This window comes from Stegostoma tigrinum, chromosome 17, assembly GCF_030684315.1.
Source record: "Stegostoma tigrinum isolate sSteTig4 chromosome 17, sSteTig4.hap1, whole genome shotgun sequence".
Classification (NCBI taxonomy): Eukaryota; Metazoa; Chordata; class Chondrichthyes; order Orectolobiformes; family Stegostomatidae; genus Stegostoma; species Stegostoma tigrinum.
In genome coordinates this window covers 56,317,760-56,329,089 of record NC_081370.1, presented here as the reverse complement: position 1 = coordinate 56,329,089, position 11,330 = coordinate 56,317,760, and positions in this window count along the sequence as shown.

Sequence of the window (11,330 nt, the reverse complement as noted above, 5' to 3'; positions counted from 1 at the left end):
GAATCAATCCTGTGCAGGGGGCCATGCCGGGACCAGTCCCAAGGATACCTAAAAATGAGGTGTCAACCTGGTGAAGAACACCAAACAGGAGACTATTTTTGTGCCAAACAGCACATGCAACAAGAAAAATCTGAGTGATTCCACAACCAACAGATCAGATCTAAAATCTGCAGTCCTGCCATGCGCAGCCCTGAATAATGGTGGACAATTAATCAAGTCATTGGAGAAGGAGGCTCCATAAATATCCCCATCCTCACTGATTTGAGATCCTGACATATCAGTGCAAAAGATAAGACTCAAATATTCATAACAATCTTCAATCAGAAATGCCGAATGGGTGACTGTCTCAGAGGTCCCATGCACCACAGACAGCAAGCTTCAGCTAATTTGATTCACTCGATGTGCTATTGAGAAACAGCTGAAGGTACAGGATACTGCAAAAGCAATGGGGCCTGACACCATTCTGGCAATAGTAGTGAAGGCTTGTTCTCTAGAACATGCCATGTCCCTAGCAATGAATAGTACTTTACATTTGGCAACAAAAATCTTGCCAAGCCAACGAAATTCTAATGCATAGAGCGGTTTTTATTGGCGTATTGGCTCTGCTATTTGATATGTAGTTTTTGCACCAGTCCTTCTTTCCACATATTTTCTTACCAGCCTTTTTCGCAATGTTTCTAGAAAAGAATGACGTGAACCCAGGCTCTCTGGCTTAGAGATAGGGGCACTACCACTGAAGAACAAGCGCCTCAATCCTCCTTTTTATAGAGACCATAAAGACCTGTCTAATTATCAGTAAAAGCAAATTGATGGCGATGAGTCCTAACAAGAAGAAACATTTGTCTAACTTAAAAGCGATGTGATTTATTCCACAGTACAAATAGCTACAAGTTACATTGACTAGTTCAGCATAATTATGCAAAATTGTCAGGATATGGAGATGGTACATCCATTTCTACTGGGACGTCATGCTGGATTGCCTGGTTCTTCACCCAAAGACTATTTGATATGATCAGAATGATTACCTTTGACAGCAGCTATTACAACAGTCCTTAACTGCAGTGAAACTTGGACCATGCATCAGCAACATATAAAAGCATGGCTGAAACCACCCCCAGTAATGCCTTTGTTGCATCCTTTAGATTCAATGGGAGGACCAAAAATACTTAGGTCCTTCTTGAAGCTAAATGAATAAGCATTCAAGCTTCACATCCTCCAAAATAGTCTTTGATGAATTGGAGTTCATGTCTGGATGGACAAAAAGCTTCTTCCACATCAGTTCCTCAACTATTAATGTGCAAATATTCCATGGGGATTATGAAACAAAGAAAGTGCTTCAAAGATACTCTGAAGTTCCCTCAAAGCATTTAATGTTGGTCAGGAGCTTGCTCCCAATCAGTCAAAATGGCATAAATGTGTCCGTCAAGCTGTAATCCCCTCCCTCCCACCAAAATCAAACTCACTGGCAGAAGAGAAGAAAAGAACAAGTTAATTAGAGGAATACTGATAACATCCAACAATTAATGGGACACGGATAGAGTAGGGAGGCTTTGAAAAGAAGACCCCATTATCTATTCTACCCTGAAGAGGCCAATTTCTGATTTAACCAGGGTGGATCACTATTTGAATAAATAAGTGAGACTGCATGTCTCAAATAAATGGGGCCTTGTGGATTTCAAGGTTGTAAGTCAGTCCCAAGCCTTAGGGAACAGCCAAAGTGAGACAGCCACTGCCATATCCTTCAAACAATATTCTCCCAGGCAGAAGGACCAGAGTTGTTTCTCTCACAACCTAAGTTAACCTGTCACAATCTACCTTGCTTTCAGTGATTGGCCAACTCCTCCCAATTCGACATCCCATCCCTGTGCTTTACTGCCCCCATGCTGGCTCCAGCTGCAACTGCACATTCCCCTCGTGATTGTCACCTCTGTGTTCTCCTACCTCACAATGTCTCTTGCCCTACTTCCACTTTGACCAGCTGCTGCAGGATTGTGCCGCACACGTTGACACATTAACCAGGCAGTTGGCCTAACAATCTAACTGCCTGCTTGCCAGGAAACTGAATGAGAATATTTAAATGATGGCCTGCAGTTAACATTCCTCAAGACCTCTGCTTTTCTGGATTATGTGGTTTCATAGCAGCCGACAGCTGGGCATGCTACCTCTCTGCTGCTTGCACAAACAACCTCCTTCTGCATTCTATATTCTATGACCTTGGAAATATTGATTGGATACTTAACATTAAAATACGTATCATTTACTGCAAGTCGTAGTCCACAAATTTGACACCAAAACTCACCGGAATGCTCTGAGTTAACAAAGCCCCCTGGGCTCAGGCTACAATCAATCACAAATAAATCTTTTTCTTTGCAAATGTCACATTTAACTGTCCTTGCAAATAAATTTCTACTGGAACCTATTTTGGATGCTGGGGCATGAGCTGCAGTGGCCAAATAATAATTCACCAAATTGAACTCCACTGATTGATGCTTGGTACAATTGCAGAACCGTGGTGGTCGTTTGCAACAACCTTCATCAGTGGCTTTCTCTTGATTTGAGGATTGTGTTTACTCCGGGTCACAATGATTCACATTGAACTGATAGATATACTGAAGCCTTCAAAGAGGCTAACAACTGTCTAGCATATTGTAAGATCACACAGTGCAATGCTAAGTATGTGCCGTACTGTCAAAGGTGGTATCTTTCATATTTCATATGTGATGCCATGATGAGGTGTTTGTGTCGCTAATGTCACGAGACTAGGAACCCAGAACCCCAGACTAATATTCTAAGGACAAGATCACAAACTGTGGATACTAGAAATCAGAAACAAAAACAGAAATTGTTGAAGAAGCTCAGCAGGTGTGGCAGCATCTGTGGAGAGAAAACAAAGTCAATGATTTGGGTCCAGAACTATATCGATCTAACAATTTAAGTCAATATTTTGAGCGCATGGTGATATTTGAATTTAGTACAAATCTGGAATAAAAAACTAGTCTAATGGCAACCAGGAAACCATTGTCCATTGTAAAAACTCATCTGGTTCTCTCGTGTAAGAACGGCGAAGTGACAGTGATCATGGGGGATTCAATATGCAAGTGGACCGGGGAAATCATGTTGGTAGTGGATTGCAAGAAAAGATGTTAGTGGAATGTCTACGAGATGGCTTTTTGGAGCCCACAGGGGAACAGGCAATATTGGATTTAGTATTGTGCAATGAGGCAGACTTGATAAGGGAGCTTGAGATAAAGGAGCCCTTAGGAGGCAGTGATCATAAGATGATAGAATTTACTCTGCAATTTGAGAGGGAGAAAATAGAATCAGAGGTAACGGTATTACAGCTGAATAAAGGTGTCTACAGAAATATGAAGTAGGAGCTGGGCAGAATTGACTGGAAGAGGAGTCCAACAGGAAAGACAGTGGAACAGCAATGGCAGGAGTTTTTGCGACTAATTCAGATAATGCAGCAAAAATTCATCCCTAGGAACAAGAAGCAAGGTACAGGGAGGATGATGCAACCATGGCTGACGAAGGAAGTCAGGGATAGCATAAAAGCAAAAGAGAAAGCATATAACCTGGTGAAGGGCAGTGGGAAACCAGAGGACTGGGGAGCTTACAACGACCAATTCAGGGCAAAAAAAAAGAAATAAGGAGGGAGAAGATTAAATATGAGGGTAAGTTAGCCATGAATATAAATGAAGGCTGTAAGAGTTTCTTTAGGTACATAAAGGGCAAAAGTGTGGAAAAAGTGGACATTGGCCCACTGGAAAATGATGGTGGAGAAATGGTAGTGGGGAACAAGGAAATGGATGAGAAACTGAATAATTACTTTGTGTCAGTCTTCAAGGTGGAAGACACGAGTGTAATCCCAAGAATTCAAGAGAGTCAGTGGACAGAGTTCAATGTGGTGGCCATCACCAAGGAAAAGGTGCTAGTAAAACTGATTGGCCTCAAGGTGGACAAATCACCTGGACCAGATGAATTACATCCCAGTGTTCTAATGGAGATAGCTGAAGAGATAGTGGAAGCATAGAGATAAAGGGAACTGCAGATGCTGGAGAATCCAAGATAACAAAGTGTGGAGCTGAATGAACACAGCAGGTCAAGCATCTGATGAAGGGTCTAGGCCTGAAACGTCAGCTTTTGTGCTCCTGAGATGCTGCTTGGCCTGCTGTGTTCATCCAGCTCCACACTAAGATAGTGGAAGCATTCTTGGTGATCTTTCAGGAATTGATAGATTCAGGGGGGGTTGCAGAGGACTGGAAAATCACTAATGTGACGCCCCTGTTTAAAAAGGGTGTAATGCAAAAGACAGAAAATTACAGGCTGATTAGCATAACCTCAGTGGCGGGTAAGATTTTGGAGTCTTTTGTAAAGGATGAGATTGCTGAATATTTAGAAATGTTTTGTAAAATTGGGCAAAGTCAGCATAGTTTCATCAAGAGGAGGTCATGCATGACAAATCTGTTAGAATTCTTTGAGGAAGTAACGAGCAGGGTAGACCAAGGATAGCCAATGGGTGTTACCTACCTGGACTTCAAGAAGGCCTTTGATAAGGTGCCACACAGGAGGCTGCTGAATAAGATAAGGACGCTTGGTGTTTGAGGCAAGGTGCTAACATGGATAGAAGATTGGCAGTCAGGGAGAAATCAGAGAGTAGGGATAAAGGGGTCTTTCTCAGGGCGGCAGCCGGTGATAAGTGGAGTTCTGCAAGGGTCATTGCTGGGACCACAACTTTTCACTTTGTACATTAGTGATCTTGATGAAGAAAGTGTGGGCATTCTGGCTAAGTTTGAAGATGATACAAAGGTAAGTGGAGGGACAGGTACTATTGAGGAGGTGACGAGGCTGCAGAAGGAGTTGTACAGGTTGGGAGAGTGGGCAAAGAAGTGGCGGATGGAGTACAACACAGTATAGTGTGAGGTCATGCACTTTGGTAAGAAGGATAAAAGCATGGACTATTTTCTAAATGGGGAGAAAATTCAGAAGCCTGAAATGCAAAGTGATTTTGGGAACTCTAGTCCAGGATTCTCTCAAGGTAAACTTACAGGTTGAGTCAGTAGTTGGGAAGGCAATTGTAATGTTGGCATTTAGTTTGAGAGGACTTGAATATAAAAGCAGGGATGTGATACTGAGGCCTTATAAGGCTCTGGGCAGGCCACATATGGAGTTTTGGGCACCATATCTCAGGAAGAATGTACTGGCCCTGGTGCTGGTTCAGAGAAGGTTCATGGGAATGGTCCCAGGAATGGAAAGCTTAACATATGGGAAACATTTGAGGACTCTGGGACTATACCCATTGGAGCTTAGAAGGATGAGGGGGAATCTAATTGAAACTTTCAGAATACTGAATGGCCTGGACAAAATGGATTTTGGGAAGATGCTTTCATTGGTAGGAGAGTCCAGAACCCGAGGGCACAGCCTTAGAGTAAAGGGAAGGCTTTTAGATTGGAGATAAGGAGACAAATCTTCAGCCAGAGAATGGTGAGTCTATGGAATTCACTGCCACAGAAAGCTGTGATAGGTTCTTGATTATCAAGGGGATCAAATGTTATGGGGAGAAAGCAGGAGAATGGGATTGAGGAGCTTATCAGCCATGACTGAATGGCACAGCAGACTCGATGGGCTGAATGGCCTAATTTCTGCTCCTATGTCTTAAGGGCTTATGGTCTTGTAGTGCCATTTAGGAAAGAAGATCTGCTGTCCTTATCTGTTCTGGCCTACATGTGACTCTAGACACATGACCATGTGATTGACTCAAAACTGCTATCAATTAGGGACAGGCAATAGAGGCTGGCTGAGACAGCAATGCCCACACACCATGAGAAAAGCAAAAAAAAAAAGCTGCTTTCCCCCTTAGGAGAACATAAAATTCAATGATGTCTGTTAAATGAAGGTGGCTGCCTCATTATTGGCTATTTCTCAGTCTGAGGATGGACCTAAGAAAGGTCACTGTAATTGACATGTTAACTCTGTTTTCTCTTTGCAAGGTTAAAGCCCCACTTCACAGAGAAAAGAAACAGCCCTGGGCAACTAAATAGATAAGAGACACCATAAAATTAAAACAAGACCTTACAAAAATGCAACAAATAGTGCAGTTTTTGCTGCATGGACAAGATACAAAGACCAGCAAAGGATCGCAATGCAGCTACCAAAAAAAGATGAAGAAAGGAAACTTGTTTGGAACATCAAAATCAATAAAGAGGAAAAGCAGGAGGTCAGGAGTAATGTTAGCCCACTTAAGAATGAAAATGGGGAAAATGGCAGGCATGCTGAATAATTTCTTTGCCTCAGTATTACAATAGAAATGATTGATAGCTTGCTGGACATCCTAAGAAAATAAATTGTTGTTTGGGGACAAGGGCTGAATAAAATTAATGTAAGTTAAATATTGGGACTGAGGAAATTAATGGAATTAAAGAGTGACAAATCCCTTGGACCTGATGGTTTCCATGTGAGGGTGTTAGAGGGAGTAGGGGGCCACATTGTAGGTGCCCCAGCAATAATCTTTCACTTTCCTTGATGTAGGAGTCACCCCTCTGGAATGGGAAATTGCACATGTCATTCTGCTCTTTCAGCAGTGCAAATGAGTCAAATGAGGGCTTTACAGGTCAGTCAGCTTTGCATCTGTGGTCAAGAAGTTTTTGGGAGTCTATCACTAAGAAAAGGGTAAATTTGAAAATTTGTCATTTAATCAGTGAAAGCCAGCTTGGATTCATGACATGTAGGTCATGCCTGACAAACCTCATGAAACTTTTTGAAGAGGTGACTAAGGTAATAGATAGGGGAAAGTGTATGGATGTTGCTTAAATGGACTTCCAGAAAGATTTGGGCAAAGTCCCATATAAGTGTTTATTAATGAGGGTTAATAATTGATTGATAGCAAATTACTGACATGATGGGGAAATTGGTCAAGATGCAGGTGGCAGAGATAATGGCTAGGGCCGCAGTTATTCAAATTATTTATTAATGATTTGGACATTAGTATTGGCCAGATATCTAAATTTGCTGATGGCATAAAGTTAGGCAGCATTTTAGCAGATTATAGCATAAAATTGCAAACAGATATGGATCAACTAAGTGAATGGGAAAATCTTTGGTGGCTGCAGTTCAACATAAGCAAGTATGGGGTTATCCATTCTGGGCTGAAGAATGACAGATCAGGGTAATTTCTAGATGGTATGCATCTAAAAACAGTGGATGTCCAAAGAGATTTTGGAATGCATATGCATGGATCTTTAAAATGTCACAAACAGGTGCAGGAAATAAACAAGAAAGCTAATAAAATACTGGCCTTTATATCTAGAGAATTGGAGTACAAAGATGGAGATGTTATACAAAACCCTAGTTAGACCTCACATGGTGTACTGTGAGCAGATCTGGGCACTACACCTTAGGAAGGCCACATTGGCCTTGGAGGGAGTACAATGTAGATTTACAAGAATGAAACCTGGGCTTTGCGGGGGAGCAGTGGTTCAGATAAGAGTAGACATTACACAAAAAATTGAGTCTGTTTCCTCTACAATTTAGAAGTTTAAGGAATGATCTGATCAAAATTTTCAAGATATTAACAGGAAATGAAGGGGTAGATAAAGATAAACTTGTTCCATTGGGTGGGGATTCCAGAACTGGAGACTAGTTTGAAAATTAGGACTGGACTTTCAGGAGAGATGTTAGCAAGCATTTCTACACAGAAACTCTCTTCTACTTGGCAGGATAATTTGTTGATTTTATTCTTAGATCATTTTGTGTTTAACAAAGGTATTAAGGGATATAGGCCAAAGGAAGGTATACGGAGTTAGGCCACAGATTAGCTATGATCTTATGAAAGGTAGAACAGGTCAGTTGGGCTGAATGGCCTACACTTTTTCCTATGCTCCTCTGTTGTTTTACTGTGTCCTGCTAAAAATACATTGTTAATATTAAACTGTTAATTTTTGGTTTGGTTATAAACTTGGCATTCAAGGTCTGTTATTCATGAAGTCTGGTTAGGAATAATGAGGCAATTTTGAAGGTTGTTGAATGTTTTAATTTCACTGTGTTGTGAATCCAGTGATAGGGCAGCTGATTTGGTTTGGTTTGTAACCTTAGTGTCTTAACAAGGAAGACTTTAGAGATAATGGGAACTGCAGATGCTGGAGATTCCAAGATAATAAAATGTGAGGCTGGATGAACACAGCAGGCCAAGCAGCATCTCAGGAGCACAAAAGCTGACGTTTCGGGCCTAGACCCTTCATCAGAGAGGGGGATGGGGGGAGGGAACTGGAATAAATAGGGAGAGAGGGGGAGGCGGACCGAAGATGGAGAGCAAAGAAGATAGGTGGAGAGGGTGTAGGTGGGGAGGTAGGGAGGGGATAGGTCAGTCCAGGGAAGACGGACAGGTCAAGGAGGTGGGATGAGGTTAGTAGGTAGCTGGGGGTGCGGCTGGGGGTGGGAGGAAGGGATGGGTGAGAGGAAGAACCGGTTAGGGAGGCAGAGACAGGTTGGACTGGTTTTGGGATGCAGTGGGTGGGGGGGAAGAGCTGGGCTGGTTGTGTGGTGCAGTGGGGGGAGGGGATGAACTGGGCTGGTTTAGGGATGCAGTGGGGGAAGGGGAGATTTTGAAACTGGTGAAGTCCACATTGATACCATATGGCTGCAGGGTTCCCAGGCGGAATATGAGTTGCTGTTCCTGCAACCTTCGGGTGGCATCATTGTGGCAGTGCAGGAGGCCCATGATGGACATGTCATCAAGAGAATGGGAGGGGGAGTGGAAATGGTTTGCGACTGGGAGGTGCAGTTGTTTGTTGCGAACTGAGCGGAGGTGTTCTGCAAAGCGGTCCCCAAGCCTCCGCTTGGTTTCCCCAATGTAGAGAAAGCCGCACCGGGTACAGTGGATGCAGTATACCACATTGGCAGATGTGCAGGTGAACCTCTGCTTAATGTGGAATGTCATCTTGGGGCCTGGGATGGGGGTGAGGGAGGAGGTGTGGGGACAAGTGTAGCATTTCCTGCGGTTGCAGGGGAAGGTGCCGGGTGTGGTGGGGTTGGAGGGCAGTGTGGAGTGAACAAGGGAGTCACGGAGAGAGTGGTCTCTCCGGAAAGCAGACAGGGGTGGGGATGGAAAAATGTCTTGGGTGGTGGGGTCGGATTGTAAATGGCGGAAGTGTCGGAGGATAATGCGTTGTATCCGGAGGTTGGTAGGGTGGTGTGTGAGAACGAGGGGGATCCTCTTGGGGCGGTTGTGGCGGGGGCGGGGTGTGAGGGATGTGTCGCGGGAAATGTGGGAGACGCGGTCAAGGGCGTTCTCAATCACCGTGGGGGGGAAGTTGCGGTCCTTAAAGAACTTGGACATCTGGGATGTGCGGGAGTGGAATGTCTTATCGTGTTCGCTCCACACTGCCCTCCAACCCCACCACACCCGGCACCTTCCCCTGCAACCGCAGGAAATGCTACACTTGTCCCCACACCTCCTCCCTCACCCCTATCCCAGGCCCCAAGATGACATTCCACATTAAGCAGAGGTTCACCTGCACATCTGCCAATGTGGTATACTGCATCCACTGTACCCGGTGCGGCTTTCTCTACATTGGGGAAACCAAGCGGAGGCTTGGGGACCGCTTTGCAGAACACCTCCGCTCAGTTCGCAACAAACAACTGCACCTCCCAGTCGCAAACCATTTCCACTCCCCCTCCCATTCTCTTGATGACATGTCCATCATGGGCCTCCTGCACTGCCACAATGATGCCACCCGAAGGTTGCAGGAACAGCAACTCATATTCCGCCTGGGAACCCTGCAGCCATATGGTATCAATGTGGACTTCACCAGTTTCAAAATCTCCCCTTCCCCCACTGCATCCCTAAACCAGCCCAGTTCATCCCCTCCCCCCACTGCACCACACAACCAGCCCAGCTCTTCCCCCCCACCCACTGCATCCCAAAACCAGTCCAACCTGTCTCTGCCTCCCTAACCGGTTCTTCCTCTCACCCATCCCTTCCTCCCACCCCCAGCCGCACCCCCAGCTACCTACTAACCTCATCCCACCTCCTTGACCTGTCCGTCTTCCCTGGACTGACCTATCCCCTCCCTACCTCCCCACCTACACCCTCTCCACCTATCTTCTTTGCTCTCCATCTTCGGTCCGCCTCCCCCTCTCTCCCTATTTATTCCAGTTCCCTCCCCCCATCCCCCTCTCTGATGAAGGGTCTAGGCCCGAAACGTCAGCTTTTGTGCTCCTGAGATGCTGCTTGGCCTGCTGTGTTCATCCAGCCAGACTTTAGAGATAACCCTTTCTTCTAAACTACCACACAACAGGAAACATCTTCCAATATTCACACTATTCAGTTCCTTCAAGATATTTTACATTTCAATGAGATCACTGCTTATTCTTCCAACCCCATTGGATTCAGTTAGACCCATTCAACCTTTCCTCAAAAGGTAAGACTTTATCTCAATAAAATGTTTGAAACTTAATTACAATTAACACATTTGTGAAGTCAGATATGAGGGAATTCTTTAATCCTCCTGAGTCCATTGGTTGAGAACACAGAGTCTAGATGTGAGCCTGTTCTGAGATCCTCATCAGCTCATCCATCAGTGTAGATTCACTCATGGATTTCACCATAGGGAAGTAAGAAGACAGCCCCTAGACATCAGCTGCCACTGTGGATTAATTGTCGAAGAGTTGTCGTAAATGTTCCTTCCTGAGTTGATGGAAAGCGCTGTCAACCTGAAGAAGTGAAATAACATCCTGAGAGTATTATGGATTCTGTCCATTTGACCTTGATGCATAAAAATGCTCAGGGCTTCATGAAAATGCTTGCTTTATCGTGATGGTCAGCATATTGTGGCTCTGTTATAGAGTTACTAAGAGCTCTTGTGGCACAGTGGCAATGAACCTTTCGCTGAGCCAAGAGGCCCAAGTTCAAGTCCTACCTCTGGAGCTATCTAATCATATATCTGAACAGGTTGATTAGAAAATATGTCTATTTCCTAACTGGCACATTGGTAAAAGGGTGTAGTGCAGAAGTTTTAGGAGTATAATAACAAAAGACTAATATAGAAGTATATTTATTGTGAAGTGGGTTATTAGAATATGGATTGATTTACAAAACCTACTATTGAGGGGGTAACAATGGTGTTGTTTAAAAGTATAAGTATTTGAAAATGACATAAAAAGATACAAGGAATGGCACACAAAAGTCTTTAGCAGATTTATTTTCATAATTATCAGCAGCAAATGATAAGGTGCAATGGACTAAATGGCCTGTTATGAGTTTTATGAATATATACTTCCTCAAACAGTACAGCAGTTTAAAAGGAAAAAACACCATCACAATTTATTATGTT